The following is a 26,593-nucleotide window of genomic DNA, read 5'->3' as shown; positions in this document are numbered from 1 at the left end:
ATATATATATATATATATATATATATATATTAGAACTTTTTCTTTTGGTTCAGATGACATGTACATTATTCTTTAAAGAAATTTAAATGATCCTTAATGCCTTTTACTTAAATTATCAACTATTATTTTTTCTGTCCTTGCCATTTCAGCAAGTACTGCTCTCTGTAGAGAAAAGTTCAAAAATCACAGGAGATGATAATTTCTGTAACCTGTTGTCATCATCTCATCTATCCTGAGCTGTGGTACTAACAATTCTCTGAACTTCATCTTTCTGCCAATATGACTGAAGCAAATTTTTGTTGTATTTAACTTTCCTCAACAGCTTTACTTCATTTTGAACTTTAACATTCCTGGGAGTAGTCTTATAAAAAATACCACAGAAATTTCTTCTGTCACCTCTAATTGCTGTAATCATTTGTTAATGCCTTTTATAAATTTAGGTTGTTTAGTGAATTTCCTGTATATTTGTATTCTTCTTTTTATACAGTGATCTTTTTACATCCTTACTAAAACAACTTTATTTATGTTCAGAATTGATTCTTTTCAATTTCACATCCATTTGTGATTGAAATTCACTGATGAATGTTAATCAATGGTACCTAACCAATCTTTTCTTTGAAGCCTTTTAAGCTTACTTTCCTGTAATCTAGGATGCATATCAGACTGTGTCAAGACTTCTCCTCCTTTATTCAAAATTTTCAGATGGAATGGTCATTTATTCTCTGTTTCCATCACTTTACCTGAAGGACCAATTTTTGCTAGCTGATGAGAATAAGATATATGTATAAGAATTGTCAATTGGTTTTATTCTTTGTTAGTTAAAGTCAAGTAGAGAAATGATTGAAATGTTGAAAGAGTATATTATATATATGTATATATATGTATATGTGTATGTTGAAGGTATGCACATCCATCCATATATATAGATATAGATATATAGATATAGATATTCCTATAGTTCATCACATGAATTAATCTCAATATAAGATATTACTCACAACCCCCTTAAATTATTGTTTTCTTAAATAAACTGCAATATTTTGAGCAAAAATACAGTCATTTGTTTGATTCTGCAAAATTTCAGTGATATTTATGAAGTTAAATTTTCTTTTCTGCACTCTCAGCTTGTATACCTGTTAGCCATACACTTTTTATTTGTCCATCAAGTTATGAAGTCATTGGTTTTATTGCTGAGGACATTATCAGATTTTGTACACAATCAAGTTTGAATGCCTCTGGAGCTTTCCACATTCTGCAGGAATGTTATTGAATATTTATACATTTAATGTAATAATTATATATAAGCAATTTTATTCTTCCTCCTTTTTTAGTCTAAAAATTTTCTATTATATCTGTAAGTCCAATTACCCATGTTTTATCAATAGCCCTTTTAAAGAGTGTCCCATCCTCACCAAGAACATGGTATTATTACCATAGCTGTGATTATTTTTAAAGTCATAATAATTTTTTTCTTTTAAGAATATAAAAAATTCAACAATATGAATTGGGAAGATAAATAAATAGAAGGTATAAATATTTACAGCAAAGGAAAAATAATATAGGACATTGATAGAAGAGATATTGATAAAATAATCAGATGACTTAGACTAATGTGTGAAAATAGAGATTCAAAGAGAGACAGTGATGAACAACAGAAAGCTGTCCACTAGGCATTTTATATTGCTTGTCTATGCATTAAGAGTAGTGTTATAATTATCAGGGTGATTGTGGGGAACCAAACTCCAGATTTTTAGTTGGATAGGATCGTATTAATAGTTACCAATGTTGTTTGGTGGTTAAATGCAACATGAGGAATCCACAGATAAGTGTAGCAGATTTGAAGAAAAGAAATGGGAAGATTAAGATGAAAATAAAAAAGAAGGAAAATCCAAGCTATTTTAAAATATGAATGGGTATTAGGTTTAGATTTATGCTTTGAAAGGATCTTAGAATTCATTTAGTTCAACGCTTTCATTTTACAAATAAGGAAACTGGGTGTCTAGACATGTAAATGACATATCTAAGGTCATGTAGATAATACCCATAACTAAAATATATGTATAATATCTCAAAGTTTTCAAAGTATTCTTCATTCGATATCAGAATTAAACTTCAAAATAACCCTGAGTTAGACAATACATATATTAGTCTTCCCAATATTACAAATGGCAAAAAAGAGGCTTAACAATAACTTGTCCATTGTCACATGAATAAAAGCTATCAGAGGTAGGAATTTGAATAAAATATTCTTGATTCAAAATTAGACATTCTCTTTATTGTGATATGCTATTTCTTAGTGTCAAAAAAAGTAGTAAATTTGGTAATGATTGTGGCAGGAAGAATTTAACTCTTATCTCCTCTTACTCCAAAATTTAGCACTAGAGATAGAAGGGAACACATTAGTCTTCTATGTTTTAAAGAATAAATACTTCCAAATAATTTGCATATTTTGTAAATTTCATTCTAGTAATGTAGATATTAAGCAAAAAGTCACTATTATGTACCGAGTGGTGAAATCTCCAATGGTTGTCAATTGGCAGATATGCTGAGTAATAAAGAATAGCAAACTGGTAATCATAAAACCAGAGATATATCCCAGTTCTGACCATGTCACTGGACAAATCACTACCCAAAAGATAAACTGAGTATTTGATCCTGAGAATTTCAAATGCAACTGAAACTGATCATGTCCAGAAAAGAATTTATCTTCTATTTCCAATCCACTTTTCTTATGAACTTTTCAATCTCTGTGTAAAGACATGTTCATCTCTTTAGTTATTCAGATTTATGACTCCATTCTCATCCTAGATTCTTCACTCTTATTATTTATAAATAAGGAGGAAATAAAAATATAGTGACATAGACTTTGGATTATGGCTAGTATGGTAAATCAATTTTGATCATTTTAATTAAATAGAAATGTATTAGTGCATAGTATTTGTATGCTACTGAAGATAAAATAATCAGTGACAAAAATGAAAAGATTTCTTTCCCTTAAAAAGCCAATATTTACTAGAAGGGTACAATAACATGCATGCAAATAACTATAACAAAAGGAAGACCACATGATGAGAAGGTAACACCAGGAAATATCAACTGAGTTGGACCCCTGAAGGCAGGTAAGAATCATAAGAAGGCAGGGATTATGTCCATATAGGTGGAATGATAAGGGCAAAGCAACTAAAGTAATAGTTGAATTTTTTTTCCTGAAGGATCTAGTAGTTTAATTTATTTTGATACACTTTATTTCACAAAATAAGACTAGAAAAGAAATAAGGATCTATAGCATGGAAAAATGTATTTATAAGGTTGACAATATTGTCGTCTGTCTTATAGATAATGATGAGTCATTGAAGGTTTGGATAGTCCATAACCAGATCATTTAGTAATTATTTCCAAAATGATTTCCATAACAAATTACTTCTCCATAGTCACAGAATCATTTACTAAAAGTTGTAAAGAATACAAAATATAGCAGATTGGCCAATATGACAGCAAAAGAAAGTGATAAATATTGGAAGGGATATGGCAAAATTAGGACACTAATACACTGCTGATGGAGTTGTGAATTAATCCAACCATTCTGGAGAGCAATTTGGAATTACGACTAAATGACTTTAAAAGATTGCCTGCCCTTTGATCCACCCGTACCACTGCTGAGTTTGTACCCCAGAGAGATAATAAAAAATACTTGCACAAAAATATTTATAGCTGCACTCTTTGTGGTGGCAAAAAAAATTGGAAAATAAGGGAATGTCCTTCAATTGGGGAATGGATGAACAATTGTGGTATCTGATGGTGATAGAATACTATTGTGCCAAAAGGAATAATGAATTGGAGGATTTCAATGGGAATTAGAAAGATCTCCAAGAATTCATGAAGAGAGAAAGGAGCAGAAACAAGAGAACATTGTACAGAGACTGATGCATTGTGGCACAATTGGATGTAATAGAATTTTCTACTAGTAGCAATACAATGATCCAGGACAATTCAGAAGAACTTATGAGAAAGAATCCTATCCATATGCAGAGAAAGAACTGTGGGATTAGAAATGCAGAAGAAAAACATATGACCAATCTTGTGGTTCAATGGGGATATGATTGAGGTATTGGCATTAAAAGATCACTCTATTGCAAATATGAATAATATGTAAAAGGTTTTTGAAAAATGATACATGTATAATCCAGTGGAATTGCTTGTAAACTCTGGGAGGAGGAAGGGAAGAGGGTTGGGAAAAATTATGAATCATATAATCATGGAAAAATAGTCTAAATGAATAATTATTTTAAATATACAAAATAGCATTTTTATCTATGCTGGTTGATTTGAATCCATGTAACAAAATTGAATTTTGTTATATTTTAGTCTATGCTACAATAAAATAATTTTAAAATTCATACAAATTTCCATGATGGGCAAGATCACAGAAATACCATTATTTACTGATGCTTCTATAAAAAGAAGCCAAAAATTATAAGCCATAGTTAACAAGGTTGTTTACCAATATGATGGGAAATGAACTATTTAAAGGTGATGAAAAAGATTCCACAAACATATTAACGTCTTCTAATACTCATGTTTGCAAATGACAAAAAACATATTCTTTCAAGCTACAGAATATTTTAATCTCAGTTCCGGTTAGTCTCTATGTCTTTGAAGAGAGATTTATCTATCATTTCACAAGAAGAAAAATCAGGTGATGGAGAATACCTATCATTGACAATATGATATACAGATAGATAGGAATCTTCCTCTGAATTAGCCCTAAAATATATACTTCTTAGGCAGATACTGTGAGTGCACAATGATCTGAAACTAGAGCTAGGTGGAAGTTACATTGCTAACTTAATCATATTTGGAAAACTGCACAGTTCTTGTAGTGATTTCAAGCTTCTCCCTGCCACAAAATCCCATATTTCAATGCCAATATTTTCTCACTGGTATGAAAAGGATACAAACCATGAAACATCTTAAAGAAATCAAAACAATGAATGATTCTAAAGGGCAATGGAAAGATGTAATGTGGGTGTGAGTGGGCCATAGTTCATTAGCAGTGATGATTCACATGCAAAAAATAGCAGAAAATATATCATAAATTATATATATATATTATGAGAAATGGAGATGAGCCACACATTTAGCAAGAATTCATGTTAACATCCAGAAATACTGTGTATTTTAACATTTCCTACAAAATATTAAACGACCTAGAGAAAGGTCACCAGATATCTTCCTTATTGAAAAATTCATGGAAATATATGGACAGGATGGGAGTGTGGGCTGCCTGCCATATGAATCAGTGGAGGGAGAAAACAAATCAATGAGATCACTGATTCATCAAAACATCAAAGTATAAATCTGGGCGGGTAGAACAAAAAAGCTCTAATGTTATTTCTAGCAATAAAATTCTATCTATAGGTTAAATACTTTAGAGTGAAAATACAAAGCTCAAGAAGCCATGAAATATGACTCAACTTCTGAAAAGGAAGAAAGTTTTCTTAGGACTAGTATCTGAATTTCACAAGATTTTCAAGAATTGCTTGAATAAATTTCTGACAAAGCTTGATTCTAATGACATGATGAAAAAAAAGATAGGAAAGAGACAAACCATAATGGTAATTTATGCTAGAATTTTCAAAAGAATAGATAGAAGATGATAGAACTAACATGATAGTCTTTAATATTGCTTAACACAATGTATAAGGTTATGGAGCTGTTTTTTTTTTGTTGTTTGTTCTTGTTTCTTTTGAAATAAATATGAAAAGAATATGGTAGGGGAAAAGAGAATAAGGAGAAACAATTCAAACTTAGGAATCTTTCTTTGTGGCTTGTTGTTTCCTCCTCCTCCTCCTCCTCAGCCTTCTTATATCCACCCCAAACTCCAAAAGTTCCTCTTAAGCTTCTGCCCTCAAAGACCTCTTCACTTTATCTGCCACCTCCTTGGCCCCCACAGCCTCCATGACTATCACAGCCACCATGTCCTCCTTGGCCTCCAAACCCACTGGGACTGGCCTAGTCCAGAATGACTTTGTTTTCATCAGTCTCCCCCTCCTCCATGGCTTCCTTTGTCTTTGGATCTTCTTTTGAGAAGGAGTCCATAAAACTGAACCTTTCCAGTAACCTCATCTTCTGTCTATGACTATTCTGGCCTCCACTGAGCTGTGAAATGAACCTTTCAATGGTTCTTCTGTTGTGTCTTCAGACAGACCTTTAAGGAACAAGATTTTGTAGGACTGTTTCCTTGGGAGTACATTTGCTGTCTTTTGTCCCTTCAACTCAGCCAGATGTCTCAGGCTTCACTTCCTTTGTTGTTACAAGAATTCAAAGCTTATTTCCCATCCTTGAACTATCCTTGGTTGTTCTGGAGAAGGTTGATGGATGTCGCTTTCTCAAATATTTTTTGCAAACCCTACTCCATGGCCCTATAGGTGAGATTGTTCAGCAACAACATTTTTGAGTCTGACAGCTTGCTGTTGTTCTGGCTCCAGGACTTTTTCTTTCTACCTCAATATTTCTCTTTTCCTTAACTTTTCTCCCTTCTGTCCAGAAGAAGTACTAGAGCATTGATCTCAGTCCTCTGTTTTGTTTCCAAGGCCTTGTTCACATTTGCTACTATCTTTAATTCAATGTAACATTCTTGGTGCAGATCAGTGTGACTTCAATAGCATCTTCGAACACATCTTTGAGCTTCTCTTGATTTCTTTTATATAGCAGATTCTTGATGTAGAACATCCTTGCCTTGATCTTTCTTTTTCTTGTTTGCTTTTTCCAATTTCATTTCAAAGTCAAGCACATTGGAGCCACTGATTTCCAGAGCCTTTTTCATATCTTTAGTGGATTTGAATTCCACAAAGCCAAATTTTCTTATGGCACCAAGGTGGACATCCATAAACAAAAAGTACTTTTTTGCAAAGAAATCTATGATGCCATTTTTTAGCCAGAAACCTTTTTTTTTGAAGTTCAGGTTACCAGCAAAGATATTGAAATCTGTAGACATTTCAGCTTTCAATTTCTATTTCTTGACTTTGAGGGCTATCTTTTTGCCCACTTCCTTTTTCCTTTTTTCTTGGGGTTTCTTTCACTTCCTCCTCTTTTTCTTCCTCTTCCTCCTCCTCATCTTCATCTTCTACCATATCTTCCTTATATTCCTTGGTTTTCCCAGAGATAGCCTTCACAGAAGCAAACTTCCCTTTGACAGGGGTGGTATCCATTCCTTTTTCTTCAGAGTCATCCTTATCTTCTTCTTCCTCATCACTATCTTTTTTCTTCCTTATACTCTTCTTCCTCATTCTGAAGTTTTGGTTGATTGGAGCTGCTCCCACTTTGGTGGTTCAATTTCTTTGTTCTCCTCATCTTCACTGCCCACTTCTTCAGATGCTCTGTCCTCTTTCTTGGCATTCTTTCTATTTCCCCACTTTGGCCAGGGGGACTTCTATTTTATATGGGGTGACTGCTTTAGGTCCCTTCTTGCCTGATGTAATGACATCTTTTGGTTGAAGTGATCACCTTCTTACCAGGAATCACAACTGTTCTCTTGGCAGGTGTGGAAGCAACAACTGATTTTTTTGACTGGTGTAGTCGCAGTCTTCTTGAACTTCTTCTGAGAGACCACAACTTCATCTCCAATCCTTTCAACTTTATCTTCTGACTTGATGGAGCAAATTTTGTCTCACCTTGAACTTCATTACAGATTAAGCATGTGACTAGGGTGTTAGGGTTTAAGATACATCTATGAAGGTCCAAGCAATGTTGGAGAGCTCAGGGTGGAGTCCATGATGAGTTGGCTTTGCTGGCCTAGACTGAGACAAAAGACAGGATACTTTTAAAGATATTTTCATGAGGATTCATTTGTTTTCTAATTTTTACAGGAATTTATTTTTCTTAGACATAAATAATGAATTTTTTAAAACTGGCTTTTCATTGTTGAAAAGGCAAAACAAAGATTGAATATGCATTTCCTTATTTGTTCCTTTTGTTTTAATTCAATATTTATTTATCAAATGTTTTATTTGGGTTATAAGTAGCAGATGACAGGATAAAGACCTACCTCAGATATTATCAATATTGACAAGCCTGAAATTACATGTCTTAATTCCTTTGGTGTTATTTTTGATGCCCTCTATAAATGTGAAGGTGGCTGTGTTAGAGAATAAAAGTACTGACTGTCATTGCTAGCTCTGGTGGATACAGATTGAGTTATGTTTTTACACAATAGTTGATTTTGGGTTCTGCATGGATGGGAAATTCACACACCCCAAAGCTGACAGGTCCAAATATTTTAGTTTTTTATTTTAATTTTTTCCAAGGTTACATGATTCTTGTTGTCTCCCTCCACTCTTTTCTCCCCACTCCCAGAGCTGACAAGCAATTTCACTGGGTTGTACATATATTATCACTAAAAGTCCAATTCCATTTATTCTTCGTTTATAATAGAGTAATCTTTTAAAACAAAAGTCCCAAATCATATGCCCATATAAACAAGTGATAAATCATATATTTTCTTCTGGATTTCTATTCCCCCAATTCTTTCACCAGATGTAGATACCATTCTTTTTCATAAGTCCCTCAGCATTGTTCTGGATCATTGCATTGCTTTTAATAGCAGTCAATTTGATCATCACATAATGTTTCAGTTACTGTGTATGATGTTCTGCTTATTTCACTCCACATCAGTTGTTTTAGGTCTTTCCAGTTCTTATAGAAAAGAAGCACTTCATTATTCCTTATAGCACAATAGTATTCCATCACCATCATATTCTAAAATTTATTTAGTCATTCCCCAATCGAGGTATACACACTCTCATTTTCAATTTTTTGCCACCATGAAAAGCACAGTTATAAATATTTTTTGTACAAATAGAACCTTTCCCGTTTTTTAAAATCTCTTTGAGATACAAAACTAGGAGTGGTATTGCTGGATCAGAGGGCATGCATTATTTTAAAGCCCTTTGGGTATAATTCCAAATTGCCTTCCAGAATGGTTGGATCAATTCACAACTTCCTCAGCAATGTATTAGTGTCCCAATTTTGCCACACCCCCTCCAACATTTATGATTTTCCCTTACTGTCATATTGGCTACTACTACATGTAAGGTGGTATTTCAGAGTTGTTTTAATTTGCATTTCTCCAATTAGCAGGGATTTAGAACATTTTTTCATGTAATTATTGATAGTTTTGATTTATTTCATCTCTTATAAACTTGACTTTCTTCTTTGTATATTTGAGAAATTAGACCTTTGTCAGATAATTTTGTTATAATTTTCCCCAGTTTGTTGCTTCCCTTATAATTTTGGTTGTATTGGTTTTATTTGTACACACACTTTTTTAATTTAATATAATCAAAATTATTCATTTTACATCTTATAATGTTCTCTGTATGTTGCTTGATCTTAAATTCCTTCCTTCTTCACCCCCTAATGTTTTGTAGTGACATTGCAGTACTGCTCCCTCTACATCTGCTCATCATTAGCCATGGAGTTTTTCCTGAATTTATTGCTTCACTGAGGTCTTATGTTCTCTATTAGCATTTTCTTCAGTTTTCTTTAGCATCTGTTTGCTAGATATTGTACCTTGCTACTGTCTTCTGGCTATATATTTTTGTGGATAGCTAAATCAAGTAAGCACCATTCTGCTAGAATAGAAATCTAATGTATCCCTGATAAAGGTAGGCTGTCCTGTCTTTAGGCATAGCTACCACAATCAGATACCACACTTGCCCAAGGATAAAAGAAGCTTGTTGGTTTTTTATTGTGTTGTTTGTTTTTCTTTTCAACATTTATGTCTGTGTTAAGATCAGACATCATTTAGAGATAACTATCTGATTTGTGTTTCTGATGAATAAATACTATCAATGAGAGTTAGCCCTTTCTCTGCAAACTAGTATATTATAGTTGTATTATATAGTTGTTTCTATAGAAGATTTTAAGTGATTTTCCAGGATAACAGGATAAGTCCAGTAAGAAGTCAGACATGATTGTCACTAAGTTACATCTGATTTAAGGACTGTTTATCAATACCCTTTATATATTTTTCTATTGTTGGATGATTTATAGTCACATATTTTATCATATTAAAATTTTATATGACATATCCAATGAAATTTTTATTTTTCCCAATGAATAGTGGATTTTATATGGTTCATGTAAATGATTTTTCTTTGTAATGTAATTAACATTATCTGTTTCATCTTTTTTTACTTCTTTCCCCTGATTGTTTTGGAATTGGTATTGTAGACAAAAATGTAAAATGTACTTTTCTTTTCCTTAATTTTTAATGATTTCAGTTTTTACATTCTACATGTATTATAAAGTTATTAAAGCATATGTATAATATTCTGATCAGCATGTAGTTTTAGGCAAAATGCTTTCCAGTTCACACAACAGTCTTTGTCAGTCTTTGTCAAAAAGGTAATCCTTTTCCAATAATTTATGTACATATGTTTGTTGAAAATTGGCTTACAGTAGACAAATGTTATAAATGTTTTATTTCTCTAGTCCATTACTTGACATAGTATTCTATTTTTTATTATTAGCATAATATTGATTAGTCCTATTCTTTGATTTAGTCTCAGACCTGGAAAGGCGTCAATATTTTTCTTAAGATAATAGATATTTACTTCTGGAGAATTTTCATTTTATTTTTTCTAACTCCAAAGATGAAATATTTAATAGTTTTATTGTTATAGCAGTGAATATGTAAATTTATTGTGATAATATATGTATTTTATTATATTCACAGAACCTAATCAAAAGCAGTCAAACATGTCTTCCTTTATTTTTAATGAACATATTAAAATTACATTTAAATATTATGAGTATATATATCGATAAATTAGCTCACAGATATTTTTGTTCTATATTACTATTTCCAAGTTGTTCTAAATAAGATTTTTCTTTCAATTATTTATTTCTTTTTGTGTGTATATATATGATAATGCTGAAGATTTTTTTGTTTCCAATTTGAATCTAGCTACATTATTATAACTTTTATCTCAGTTGTTTTCTTTACTCATTCTTTCAGTTTTTCTAAGTGAAGAAAAATTTGAAATAAACTTTTTCTAGATTATACCTTTAATTTTCTTCCGATTTAGTTTTACTACATATGGAATTCATAAGAAAATGCAAATGAGTAGTGGTTTTCCCATTTATTTATTGTGATCTAAAGTTATTATTTGCAAATACTACCAGCTTTGAATTTTAAATATATCTTTTCTTTTTTCAAATATATTATTTTTATTTTAATAACAAATTTCTACATATATTTTTCAAGTTATATGATTCTTGTTGTCTCTCTCCCTTCTGCCCTCCCCTCCCAGAGCTGACAAGCAATTTCATATGAGTTATACATGTATTATTATGCAAAGCACATTTCCATATTATTCGTTTTTGTTAGAGAATAATATTATAAAACTAAAACCCCAAATCATATACCCAAATAAACATATGATAAATCATATGTATTTATCTGAATTTATACTTTATACTCCAATAGTTCTTCCTCTGAAGGTGGATAGCATTCTTTTTCATAATTTCCTAAGAATTGTCCTACCTAGATCATTGTAATCCTTTTAGTAGTGAAGACTATCATATTGGATTAATCCACAATATTTCAGTTACTGTGTATAATGTTCTCCTGGTTCTCTTTATTTCACTCACATTAGTTAATGGAGGTCTTTCCAGTTCTTTCTAAAATGATCGTATTCATCATTCCTTATAGCAAAATAATATTCTATCACCCTCATTCACCACAATTTGTTCAGTTATTCCCCAATTGAGAAACATCCTTTTCCTTTCCAATTCTTTGCTACCACAAAAAGTATTGCTATAAATATTTTGTATAAACATGTCCTTTCTAATTTTTAAAAATTTCTTTGGAATATAGACCTAGTCATGGTATCATATATTAAAAAGGTATTTGTTCTTATAAAGCCTTCTGGGCATAATTCCAAATTGTCCTCCAAAATAGTTGATTCAATCCACAGCTCTACCAGCAATGCATTAGTGTTCCAATTTTGTCCCATCCATTCCAACAATTAGCTTTCTTCTTTTACTGTCATATTGGCCAATCTGATAGGTGTGAGGTGGTACCTCAGAGTTTTTTAATTCATATTTCTGTAATCAAGAGTGATTTAGAACAGTTTTTCATAAGAATATTGATATCTTTGATTTCTTCTGCTGAAAACAGTCTGTTCCAGTGATGGGCAAATTATAGCCAGCAGGCCAGATGTGGCCCCCTGAAATGTTCTATCTGGCCCACAGAATATTATTCCTAATCTGATGAATACAACGAGTAGGATACAATACAATGAAACTTCGAAAAAGTTGCCTTAGAAACAGACTGACAGATGAGCATTTCCTTTCTTTTGGCCCCCACTTTAAAAAGTTTGCCCATCACTGGTCTATTCATACCTGTGAAGATGGGATTGACTCTCCCCTTGCCTATTTTTAAATTCAATCAACCAAAAGCAAAGACATCCGTAGTTAATGGTAAGTAGAGGAGATTTTGACCTTTGCAAAGAGTGTGAGATATTGATTTAAACCTAATTGTTGCCATTTTTGCCATTCCATTTTCCAATATTCCCAGGAGAAGACAAGAGCCAAGATGGTAGCTTAGTAGCAGTGAAAGCCACTCTGAAAATCCTTCCAATTATTCCAGAAATTTTTGTCAAATAATGAATTCATATGTCAAAAGCTGGGATCTTTAAGTTTTATCAACACTAGATTACTGAGATCATTTATTCCTAATCTATTCCATTGATCGAACATTCCATTTCTTAGCCAGTACCAAATTCTTTTAATGATTACTACTTTACAGTACAATTTAAGATCTGGTACCACTAGACCACCATCCTTCATGTTTTTTATATTATTTCCCTTGATATAATCATCTTGACCTTTTGGTTCTTCTAGATGAATTTTTTTATTTTTTTCTAGTTATAACAAATAATTTTTGGTAGTTTGATTGGTATGACAATGAATAAATTAGTTTAGGTAGGATTATAATTTTTATTATATTAGCTCAGCTTATCCATAAGCAATTAATTTTTTCCAATGGTTTAGATTTAACTTTATTTGTGTGAAAATGTTTTGTAGTTGTGTTCATACAATTCCTGCATTTGTCATGGCAAATAGATTCCAAAGTATTTTATATTGTCTAGAGCAGTGATTCCCAAAGTGGGCACCACCACCCCTTGTGGGTGCTGCAGTAATCCAGGGTGGTGGTGATGGGCACAGGTGCATTTATCTTTCCTATTAATTGCTTTTAAAATTAAAAAAAATAATTTCCATGGGGCTAAGTAATATTTTTTTTCTGGAAAGGGGGTGGTAAGCCAAAAAAGTTTGGGAACCACTGCTCTTGGGTGATTTTAAATAGAGTTTCCCTTCTAACTGTTGCTGCTGGACTTTGTAGGAAATATAAAAAGTTGCTGATGATTTATGTGTGTTTATTTTATATCCTGCAAAGAATCATAGTTTAGTTTCCTTCTTTCTTGCCTGCTTAACCTTCAATTACTTTTTCTTCTTTAATTGCTAACACTAGCATTTGGATATCAAATTTTCTGTTTAAATCTGTTTTTTTCTACAGGAATACTCGGACATCTTCTATTTTATTAAGTGAACATATTTTCCCCTGAAAGAATATAGTTGATTTTGATGGGTAGGTGATTCTTTGTCATAAGTCATGTCATAGTCCAAACTTTCTGATCTTTCAAAGCAGAAGTAGCCAGATCCTGTGTAATACTGACATGGTCTCCATGGTATTTGATCTTTTTCCTTCTGGCTGCTGGTATTATTTTTCTTGGACTTGAAGTTCTTGAAATTGGCTACTACATGACTGGGAATTTTCATTTGGTTATTTATTGCAGGAGGTCGTTTGTGAATTCTTTCAATTTCTATTTTATCCTCTTCAAGAATATCAGTGCAATATTTTTTGATAATTTCTTGTAATATGATGTCTAAACTATTTTTTATCATGACTTTCTGGTTATCCAATAATTCTTAAATTTGTCTGTCCTGGATCTATTTTCAAGGTCAGTTGTCTTTTTTCCATTTTTTCATATTTTCTTTTATTTTTTAATTCTTTTGATTTTGTTTTATTGTTTTTTGATATCTCATAAAGGCATTAGCTTCTTTTTGCCCAGTATTCTAATTTTTAAATACTGAATTCATTCCATGACATTTTGATCTTCCTTTTCCATTAGGTTTCATTTCATGGAAATAATTTCTTAATTACTTTTTTCACTTATTTTTCCAAGAGATAAATTCTGCATTAAAAAAAAAACTTTTCTTCAGTGTATTTTTGTACTTTTTCCAGTTGACCAATTTTGTTTTTAAGCTATTATTTTATGCAATGGTTTCATTTATTTTTCTCATTTTTCTTCAACCTGTCTTATTTGATTTTTGAATTCCTTTTCAAGTTCTTCCAGAACTTGAGACCAATTTCTATTTTTCTCTGAAGTTTTGCATGTGGTTTCTTGGATCTCACAGTCCCCTATTGACTCTGTGTTTCCCTCTTTGTCTCCACAGAAATCTTCTAAGGTTGGGTATTTCTTTTGTGGTTTGTTATGTTATAGCAACCTGTGGGAAGAAGATGGAGACCAACTTGAGTGACAACTGACAGTTATAGAATTTAGAATTTACTCAGATGGTATGAGACAGGCTTGAAAGACAGTTGCTGTCACTGCTATAAAAACTCATGGGCTGAGCCTCTCAGGGTCTCATTCTTGAGAAGGATCCCAGGTGGTGGATGGTTAAGCCTATAGACCTGCAGCACAAGCACCTGTATCCAATTGCCTTAGATATCATTTCACCTGTTTCTGAATAGGGCTGAGAGATATACAGCTAACATCTATCATCAAGTAGAATATCACAAACCCTCTTTTCACCTGGCCAAGGCCATAGTCAGGCCTGACCAGGGCCCAAGAGGGAGAGGAACTTCTCCAGCCAGCTGCCACTTGATTAGTGGTTGATTAGCCAACTTTATAGCACCCATAGCCTAGCATAGCCATCCCCAACACCACTTTCCTTATTCTGGATCATACTTCTTTGAGTTTATTAGAATTAAAGCCTTGAACTAAGTTAAGTGAAGATTGGTGTCATTCTAAAGACCAATTTAATAGCTACATCTAAGGGGAAAGGGAATTATTTGTTTAAATCACAGTCAACAGCATTATCCAACCTTATTACCAATTAATCTCATTATAAACCCTTATCCATTAACCCAACCCCAAGCCAAGTAAACAGAGGAGCTGTGTGGATTAATATAGAGCTTCTCACTCACTCACTTTGGCTTGGGAACTACAGGTGGGGTCAGGTGCTCAGCCAAGACAAACATTTATAAGCCAGTGGTTACCACGCCTTGGTGGCCATTCAGGCATCCCATTCCTCATTTAGCTTAGATCCATATACCATCTAAGGATCTTGAGCCATCTCCCCATCTGGCCCAAATACAGGAGCACCATACACCCATAACAGTTCATTTTCCCAGACTGTGAATTCTGAAAGCTGCTGGTTCTGTCTCCTCTGCTGCTGGCTTGCTGGACTCTAAACCTTGAGCTACTTTACCAGAGGCTACATCTTAACCATACCACAGGTTTGAAATGGCCAAGTACTATGGACTTTCCAGCTTCATTGTAGGGTGGTGTCAAGAACTAGGACTTTAAGAGGTTGGTCTGGGTTTCGGTGTGCTCTATTTTTGCTATATCCAGGGTATTAGAATCTCAAAGTTGGCCTATATTCATTCTCAGAACCTGGTGAAGTACATGTGTGTGTTGGGGGGCAGCACTCCTCTGTGTGTGGTTTTCTTTCTGGTTTCCCTTATTCTATATAAACCAACTCTATCTGCCAGTCTTTTGAGTTATATTCAACTGGAGAGTTCTTTCACTCCATCCTGCTATTGATTTTTTACTCCTACCTTTTTTATTTCTTTTTAAAGATCGGTTTGGAAGGATTGTCAAAACAGTTTCATCTTTCCCTGCTACTAAGCTACCATCTTGGTTCTACCCCAGATATGTATCTTTTAGCAAACAAAAAATGTCTCTAGCATTTCTGTCATTAAGAATTTTTAGATAATCTATTTTATGTTGCCAATGACTTTTTCTATATTTCTTTCCAGAATTATATAGTTATGATGTGTTTAAGTTTTTAATGATTAGGTATATAATGTTTTCTTAATGTTCTATGACTCTTATGTCCTTATTATCAATTCAAATTTCCTGTTGTAAGTGATTTCTTAAATATTTTTTTTGTATTTTTTAGAGATTATATTTAAATCATCTCTATCTACTCAATGATATGGTCTTTAATTCTTTTTCCCATTATTTATAACTCTCATATATAGGTAATAAAAATGTATATGGGTAAGAGGCATTAGGGAAGAGTATACTTCTAGATTGTGAGGAAGGTTTTTGTTAGCATTCTTATAGATTTACTTGTGTAATAGGTAATCGTTTTTTAAAAGCCAAACTAGGCTGCTAAACAATAATTAACAGGAATTATATTTGTTCACAGGGAATAGCATTAGAAAACTTAGTACTTCAGGGCTACCTCTAGAAATATGTGGAGCAAAATAATTACCCACCTTGCCAGTTGGGACTTGCAGCATGAATTGGGATGAGTATATTCAGAGAGGGTAATGTATCGTGAAAGATATTCTAAGAAAATTATTTAGCTCTATACATTTTCAAGGATGCACAGGAGCTATTTTATGTTTGGGACTTTCTTCTCTGGATTTATTCAAGAAAGATATATTTTAAACTATTAAAACCAATAGTTCCTTTCTCTTTTTATCTTTTTTATCTCACCCTATTTCTTGTATGCTCTTTGCTTCTTTGTGAATTCACATGTTAATTTTTGTCTCTTCCTATTTGTCTTAGATTTCTACTGCTGCACAAGTGTTCTGAATCTGACAATATTCCTTCAACTCATCTAGATTTCTGTTCAGATGAAACAATTCTGTGACAGGGGTCACTAAATATTTACATTTAGCATCTTTCTTTTAATGGAAATGTGTTTCATATGATTATAATGTATAAAAAATATAAAATTGCTCACTATTTCAGGGAGTGTCAAAGGAAGGGAGATAGTGAATGGGGAACTCAAAATATTAGAAAAAAATAAAAAATGTGCTTATATATAAATCTGAAAAGAAAAATATTACTGAAAGAAAAAATATTTCTACAGCTTCTCCTCTATTTGGTTCTATTTGGTCATCCTAGGTCCCTTCAGTTTAACTAAAATTCCCTTGTATGACTAGGAAGAATTGAAAAATGAAGGGATAAGAAAAAGGAATAAACAGGAAAAGATAAAAAGTGAGAAAGTTAGGGTAAATTATCTTGTATAAGAAGGCATATAAAAATCAATATAGTGGAAGAGAACATGAGGTGGTGGTGGTAAGTTATGCTTAAATCTTATGCTCATCAGAATTGGCATAAAGTAGGAATAATATTCACAGTTATGAATAGAAATCTATTTACAACAAACAAAAAATTTGTCATATCAAGGTTCTCTGACAATGGCTTCATTTCTCACATATATAGAGAGAACTGAATCAAATCCATAAGAATATAAAGCATTTCTGAATTGGCATATAGTCAAATGATGTGAACAGGAAATTCTGAGATGAAGAAAACAAAATTATCTTTATTCATATGAAAAAATGCTCCAAATAACTATTTATTAGATAAATGCAAATTAAGACAACTCTGATATACCACTTTACACTAGATTGGCTAACATGACAAAAAAAAAAGAAAAATTATAAATATTGGAGAGGATGGAAAAATAAGACTACTAATATATTCTTGGTGGAGCTGTGAATAGATACAACCATTCTGGAGATCAATCTGGAACTATGCCCAAAGGGGCACCAAACTTTGCACACTATTTCACCCAGAAATAATAGTACTAAATCTGTATCCCAAAGAATTAAAGATAGGTAAAAAGAACATACATATATAAAAATATGTATAGCAGTTCTTCTGTGGTGGTAAAGAAATGGAAACTGAAGGAATGTCCATCAGTTAAGGAATAGCTGAACAAGTTCCAATATGTGTTTGTAATAGAATACTATTGTGCCATGAGAAATTCTCTCTCTGTCTCTGTCTCTGTCTCTGTCTCTCTGTCTCTGTCTCTCTCTCTCTCTCTCTCTCTCTCTCTCTCTCTCTCTCTCTCTCACACACACACACACACACACACACACAAAAAAAAAAAAAAAAACTTGGAAAGATCTGTATGAAGTGATGCAAAGTGAAGTGAACAGAATTTGGACACTATACACAGCAACAAAAATAATGCACAATAATCAACTGAGAATTACTTAACTGATCAGCAAGACAACATCCTCATATAAAGGAGTCTGAATACAAATTGAAGCATATCATTGTTTATTTCTTATATGAAATTTTCTCTAGTGTAGTGTTGTGTGAGTGTCATAGAAAATACATTCAAAATTGCAGAAATCCTACCTTAGAGATGAAGGCACTACAAGGACTCCTGAAAAATATATAATTTAAGGTGTTTACTAAAGGAAGTAAGAAATTCTGAAAGGATAGACTGACAGAGACTGGTCAAAGCCTGAGAGATAGCAAGTGCAACAGCATGGTGATAAAAGATGAAGTGATTTGTTCGGGCTGGGGAATTTAAAAAATAGCAAAGAGGCCAGTAGGGACATATTTCAAGCAGTGTAAAGGGGATTCAAATACAGAAAGGAAAGAAGTGGTAAAGTTATGAAGAATTTTAAATGGGAAAACAAGAACATTAATATTTTATTCTAATGTAACAATAAATAACTAGCTAATTGATTAGGTCATAATGAGAATAGGAGAAAAATACTCTGGCAGTTTGGTGGAAGACAGTTTGAAAAAGGGAGAAATTTGAGACATAAAGACCAATTATAATGTTACAATGTTTTGGATGGTTCAAAACTAGGAAACATAATCAACATTTAATAATTATTTAATTTAGGAAAAAATCTAACACCACAAAATTATCTGACTAGTTATAGAGAAATACAAGAGTACTTTGCCTTATAAATTATAAACAGAGAGATCTTTAAAATAAGAAACAAAATTACTTGACGAAGTCAGCACAATGGAAGTTTTTCCAGTAAATATAATAGTAAAAATCAGTATGTGCATTTCTTTGCCTTTACTTGATATAATTTTAGAAGTGTTAATAATGGCAAAAAGACAAAATATCTAAAGTAAAAATAGAGATTAAACAATCCTTATTTTCTATGATAAAATATTAACTTTGAAAAGTCTAACAAATCAGCAAATAAATCAATTAAAGCAATTAATTGTTCCTGATAAACCAGAGGATATGAATTAATATAGAAAAGGTCTACATTTTTATATAATAACAAAAAATTAAAGTAGAAAAAATAGAATAGGAAATCTCACTTAAAATGATTCCAAATACATTAATATGTTAAAACTAGCCTGCCAAAGTGTATCAAATACTTATATGTATTTAATTACAATACATTTTTAGAAAATTTATAATGTTAAAATATAAATTCCATTTTGTATCATTTTTATTTTTGTTATATTGTTATATTTTGTTACATTGTCATTAGTCATCTATAAGCACTGAATTTTGTATCATAGAGGTAATATAAAGTCTTAATTCCTTAGTAATCAATTATAAAAAAGGCACATCACAAAATTAAAGAAATCAATAACAAAATTCATTTGAAGGAAAATAATCTAGAATATAATTTTAAAAGGTAGAAATGAAGAGAAATTATCACATCAAAGCCTCATACTATATTAAATGTAGAAGATATGAAAGCCAGTTGGTATTTGTTAAATATGAAAAAGATTATATGGGAAAAAATATGAAACAGTGAAACTCAATAAATTGGGATGAGACTTCCAACATAAATTACTTGGGAAAGAGCTCCCTTTTTGATAAGAGTTACTGAAAAGTAGTTTGGGAGATTTACACCAACACCTTAAAACATATATTACAATAATTTGCCTTTTCATATTTTTATTAGATAATAGAAATTAGTGGTGGATTCAGTTATCACAGTTTTATGACTTTTTCCAGCTCTGTTCACCAGTATACAAGTAGCATCACAAGAAGTACAGGGTAGGATTACTCTAGAGCTGTAGATAGATAAGTTATATTTTACTACAATACAAAGGGGCAACATATTAAAAATGGAGATTAGTGGAGATTTGAATTGGTTCATGAATGAGTTAAGTTTGGGAGGAAAAAATTTAGCTATACCAGATCTCATAATGTATTATAAATCAGCAACCATCAAAACAATTTGGTATTGCCAAGGAGAGTAGTGTGTCAATGGAATAGATTAGGAACTCAATACACAGTAGTAAATGACCATAATATCCTAGAGTTTGACAAATGAAAAGATCCAAAATTTGGAAAACTTAGTTGACAAAAACTGCTGGAAGAACTGGAAAACCGTATGGTAGATTTAGGCATATTTTAATATTTCATTCCATATACCAAAGTAAAGTAAAAATGAATACATGATTTTAATATTAAGGGTGATACTATAAATAATTATCGAGTTTAGATAAGTTTACTTGTCAGATTTATGGAGAAGAGTTATCTCCAAAAAAGACATAGAAAACATTCCAAGTTATAAAATAGATAACTTTGACTATATTACATCAGAAAAGTTTTGCACAAGCAAAACCAATACAAAAAATATTAGAAAGAAAATAAAACAAAAAGAGATTGTGGGAAGATGGTCAAGTAGAGTGTGAAGCTTTCTCATCGTCCAAATACACCCATGAATGACAGAAGATAATTCCACAGAATAAATGCTAGAAGCAACAAAAACAAACAAGATTTAGGAGTCAAGCTGAATAGCCAAAGGCAATTAGGGAGGAAGGTTTCTGACTCCCTGGACCTCAATCTCACCCAACAAGCCGTGGGTGCAGGAACAGAACAAATTGCATGGAATCAACTAGATTACCCCTGAGGCAGGACCATCAACCTGACCGTGTTTCCTAAACCCAGGAGCTTTTATTCAGGAGAATACCACCAGAATTGCTGCAATTGGTAGGTGGAGGACTCTGGGAGCAACTGAGTCAATGGCAGCCTCAGCTCAGGAGATTGTCACTGGTCAAACCTGTTGGTTGAAAGACGGGAGCCCACAGGCACAAGACTAAGAACAGGATCTCAATTCCCACTTTTAACAAGTAAGGGACTTTGGAGACCTCAGGAAAAGAGATGGGATGATTGTTGTGTCCCAGGCCCTATAGTGAGAGAAGAGAGAGGAAGGAGCATGAACCAGTGACTGTGGATTCTAAGAGACTTAGTTGTGATTACTCCCAGGACAGTTGGGTTCCTGGTTACCACCGCAGGGGAAGGTGACCTATCTGCTAGAGTTGCAGTGGCAGAATTGTCCACAGACTCTGACTGGAGCTTCTGATAAATGAGGACAGAGGCTTGACCAATGGATCACCAGATAACCTCAGACCCTGGACTACAAAAACTGGAATAACTGAATAGGGCCCAAGAAACAAACAAACACACTCAAAAAAATCTTGAAAACCTGAGGTAACATATACCAATACAGTATAAACAACAGGAGTCCAAGAAGAAGCAAGTGGATTGACCAGGTAGCTAAAATTAAAAATAAAGAAAGCAATGAAAGGAGAAAGAAAACAACTTTTGAGATGGGGACATAGAAGACCTCAGTTCAGAGTCAGAGGACAATAAAGTAAAAACATCTGCTTCAAAAACAGCAAAGAAATACAATAAATGGTCACAAGCTCAAAAAGACTTTTGAGAAAGTTGAGGAAAAAGTAGGGGGAGGGAAATAAGAACAATATTAAAAAATCAAGAAAATTCCAAATGAAAAAAGTGGTTCAGAAATTTAAGGAAAAAAGTAATCAATATAGATGATTAAACAGATCTAAACTAGCAAAGTGACTAGAACCTACATCTCCTGACTTCCTGGGTCTTATTGGGCTTTCTACCTCATGGTAAATGTAATTCACACCCTATCCACTATTGGACTACCTTCTTCTGGGTAAAGATTGAATATTGAAGTGTCTAGGGAATTTGTTCCCTCCTAGCCCTAAGAACTATAGCTCCAAAGCTTTCTTACCTGAATGACCCTCATATATCATGACTCAGATGGAGTGTGGGTGTACAAATATGACTTCAGAGAATATAGGGTACATAATGGTACACTATACTTTTATGTACTATATAAAAAGAGGCAGTTTACTAAGATCATTGTTAAAATTCCTCATAGAAAATGGGAAAAATGTGTCCAACTGCTTTTGAACAGATTTGTTATAAAAAACATTTTGCCAAGTGGGTAAAAAAAGTAGAATTGGACAATTGGAAACTAATAATATCCTAATACAAGAAATAATAAAGCAAAGTTTAAAATACAATTATAGAAGAGAATATTAAACATCTTATCACAAAAATAAAAATAATTCCAGAATAGACAATGTAAAAATAGGTGGCCTCGCAGAAAGTTATGATAAAAAAGTGTTTAGACATCTTATTCCAGTAAATTACCAAGGAACACTGTCCATAAATTCTAGAATCACAGATTAAAACAGAAATTGAAGGAATCCACTGATCACCAATCCAAAGAGACCAAAAAATGAAAATGTGGAGGAACACAATTGCTAAGGGCCATAACTCCTAGGTTAAGGAGAAAAAAAAACTATAAGCACCAAGAAAAAAATATTGTGAAGCTACAGTCAGAATAACACAAGACTTAGTAGCCACAACATTAAAAGAGTTCATTACATAGAATATAGCATTGCATAGAGCAAAAGAACTGGGCTTACAATCAAGAATAAAATATCCAGCAAAACTGAGCATAATTACAAAAAGTACAAAAAATGGTTATTTAAGGAACTAAAGGCATTTCAACTGCTTTGAAAAACCCAAAATTCTGTAGAAAATTTGATATAAAAATAACATAAAAAGTTTATGATCAGGGGGCAGCTGGGTAGCTCAGTGGATTGAGAGTCTGGCTTAGATACGGGAGGTCCTAGGTTCAAATCCGGCTTCACATACTTCCCAGCTATATGACCCTGGGCGAGTCACTTGATCCCCATTGCCCACCCTTACCACTCTTCCACCTAGGAGCCAATACACAGAAGTTAAGGGTTTAAAATTTTTTTAAAATAAAAAAAAGTTTATGATCATAAGTGACTAATCATAAATGACCCAAAAGTTCAAAATGTGTGATTCTTGTATGTGAAAGTGTTATCTAGGACTACTTGTAATGGCATCATTGCCTGGTTGTCTTGGAGGAGTATGTATGGGTCAAAAATTTGAGGTAAAGATGAATGCAATGGAATGAACCAAAATGGTAGTGGAGTACATCAGGGGGAGAGAAGATGAAATGGCTATCTCATATGTAGGACGAATGGGTGGAGGAACTGCCAGAAAGGAGGGAAGGCATGGTTGAGGGCAAGTAATGCTAGAATCATACTCTCTTCAGATCTGAGATAAAGAAATATATATATATATATATATAATTAAAAAGATAAAAAATCATCTTAAAATACAGAGAAAAAAGAAGGAAAAAGGAGAGGATAAGGGGAAATTTGGGATAAGACAAGGAAGGACAAAGCAAAAGAAACTGCCTAAAGGGACTGAGGTACTAAGAGAAGGAAGAGAAGATGGAGAGAAAGCAGGACAAGGGGATAAGAAAATAAAGGAATACTGATAAAGGAGTACAAATTAAGAAATTGGGGGGGAGGGGTAAGGTAAGGAGATAAGGGAGGGTCTCAGGAGAAGATGAGGGAATAGTAAAGCTATTTTGACAACTAGATACATATAACCAAAAAATAAATAAGAATTCAAGGAGATGAATAAAATCTTAGCTAAGTTAAATGATAGATATGTGTAGGGAATTGAAAGGGAACATAAAAGGGCATATTTTCTCAGCAGCACATGAAACATTAACTAAAATTGACCATAAATTAGGACACAAAAACATTACATTTAAATGTAGAAAGGGAGAAATATTAAATGCAATCTCCTCATAACATAACACAATAAAACTGAATATAATAGGGAACATAGAAATAAAAAGTAAAAAATAGCAGGAGACTCAATACCTTAACCTTCAAGAATGGTTAGTTTAAATAATAAATTATCAAAATAATAAATAATGTCAGTAAAGAAAATGATAATGAGACAACATACCAACACCTATGAGATTCAGCAAAAGAAGTAATTAGGAAAAAATTATACCATGAAATACTTATATTAATAAAATAGAGAAAGAAAAGATAAAAGAATATAATTTTAAAAAAATGAGAAAAAAAACAAATTAAAAATCCCCCAATAAACAACAAATTAGAAATCCTAAAAATTAAACATGAGGAAAACAAAACTGATTATGAGAAAACCACTAATCAATCATGAATCTAGGAGTTGGTTTTACTAAAAAAATCAACAAAATTGTTGGATCATTTGTTGATCTAAAAAAAGAGAGAGGAGAAAACCAGATCATCCCCATTAAAGATTAACAGTTTAATATATCACCAATGAAGATGAAATTAAAGCAATTTTTAGGATTATATTCATCAATTATATGTAAGCATATTTAACAATGAAAGATAGAATAATACTTACAAGAAATAAAATGCCTAGACTATCTGAATAAGAAACGAAATACTTAGATAAACCTATTTTTGAACAACAAATTGAACCAGGCATAAATAAACTTCTAAGAAAAAAGAATCTGGACCTTCTGGAATTACAAATGAATTCTACCAAGCATTGAAAGATCAAGTAATTCCAATATTGGACAATATATTTCAAATAAAATAGAAATTAACCAATTTCCTTTTATAAAACCAATATGGCACTGACACCTAAACCAGGACAGAGCAAAAACAGAGAAAGAAAATTATAGACCAATCCCATATATGAATATAAATGCAAAAATCCTGAAAAAAAACTATCTAGAAGATTACAATATGTCACAAAGACAATACATTGTGAAGAAATAGAATTTATAACAGGAAAGCAGGGATGTTTCATTATAAGGGGAACTATTAATATAATTCATAATATCAATAAGAAAAGTAATAAAAACATAAGATTATATCAATAGATGAAGAAAAAATAGACAAAATATTATACATATTACTACTAAAATCACTGGAAAGAAGAGGTATACATGGATTTTTTTCCTTAAAATAATATGAAACATCTGCCAAAGATGATCAGAAATTTTATCTGTAATAGGAAGAACCTAGTGGTCTTCCCAATAAGATCAAGCATGAAATAAGGTTGCCCACTAGCACAAATATCATTTAATATAATATTCAAAATCCTATCAACAAGAGAAGAAAAAAGAAATTGAAAGAATCCTAATGGGCAAAGGGGTAATAAAAAAAAAGAGGTTTGCTGATAAAATGATAGCAGATATGAAAAATCTGAGAAATTCAACTCAAAGGTTAGATGAAAGGATCAATAATTTTAGGAAAGTAGCAGGATATAAAGTGAATCAATAGATATCATCAGCATTTTTATATATTAATAACAGAGTCCTCCATGAAAGAAAGAGATCCTGAATTTAAAACAACCACAGATAGAATAAAATGCTTGGGCATATATTTACCAAAACAAACCCAGGAAGTACATAAATATAATTATAAAATACTTTTTACACAAATAAAGTCAGATTTAAATAACTTGAGAAATATTAATTGTACATGGATGGGAAGAACCAACATAATTAAAATGATAATCCTACATAAACTAATGAGCCTATTAAATATCATCCCAACTAAATAACCCAAAATTATGTTATTGAGTTGAAAAGTTATAACAAAATTCATCTGGAAGAATAAAGGGTCAAGAATATAAAAAGAAAAATTAATGAAAAAATATAAAGAAAGAGGATCAAGAATTGTATTATAAAGCAGTAATTATGAAAACTAAATGCTACTTTTTAGGAAATAGAAAGATATATCAATGGAACAGAACAGAAATATAATAAACAGCTGGAGAAGGTTATTTCAAACTTATGTTTGACAAAATCACATATTCATGTATTGGCAATAATAAATTACTGGTAAAAATTGCTTTGATAATTGGAAACTTGTTTGGTAGAAATTAGTTTTATCGTTTGTCATTAATTAAATAAGATCAAAATATATAAATGATTTAGACATGAAAGGAGATAATATAAAAACTTTAGAAAAACAGGTAAAATGCTACCTATCATTTGTAGATAGAATAATTTATGTGTTAACAAGAGATGGACAATATCTATGAAATATAAAATGGATAATTTTGAGTACATTAAACTGAAAAGTTTTCATACAAATAAAATAAATACTGCCAAGATTAGAAAGCAAAAAAAATGGGGAAATGTTTATAGACAATCTCTGAGAAAGAGGTCTCATATCTAAAATACATAGAGAAATTTGTTAAATTTATAAGAACAAGAGCCATCCCACAATTGACCAATGGGCAAAAATATGAATAGATAAATATTAAATGAAGAAACCATAGCCATATATAGGTCTATGAAAAAATGCTCTAAATCGCTTCTGTTAGAGAAATGCAAATCAAAACAATGCTAAGGTATCAACTTACACCTATCATACTAGCCAAAAAT

The 26,593-nt window shown here is 32.1% G+C and overlaps 1 pseudogene; it reads right to left on the bottom strand.

Moving 5' to 3' along the window:
• Nucleotides 1–26,593, bottom strand: part of LOC123246618 — a 128,745-nt pseudogene that overhangs the window by 5,918 nt on the left and 96,234 nt on the right.

The sequence above is a fragment of the Gracilinanus agilis genome, chromosome 4 (assembly GCF_016433145.1).
Source record: "Gracilinanus agilis isolate LMUSP501 chromosome 4, AgileGrace, whole genome shotgun sequence".
Taxonomy (NCBI): Eukaryota; Metazoa; Chordata; class Mammalia; order Didelphimorphia; family Didelphidae; genus Gracilinanus; species Gracilinanus agilis.
The sequence above is the reverse complement of the archived record's forward strand: the minus strand, read 5'-3'. Positions and strand labels throughout refer to the sequence as shown.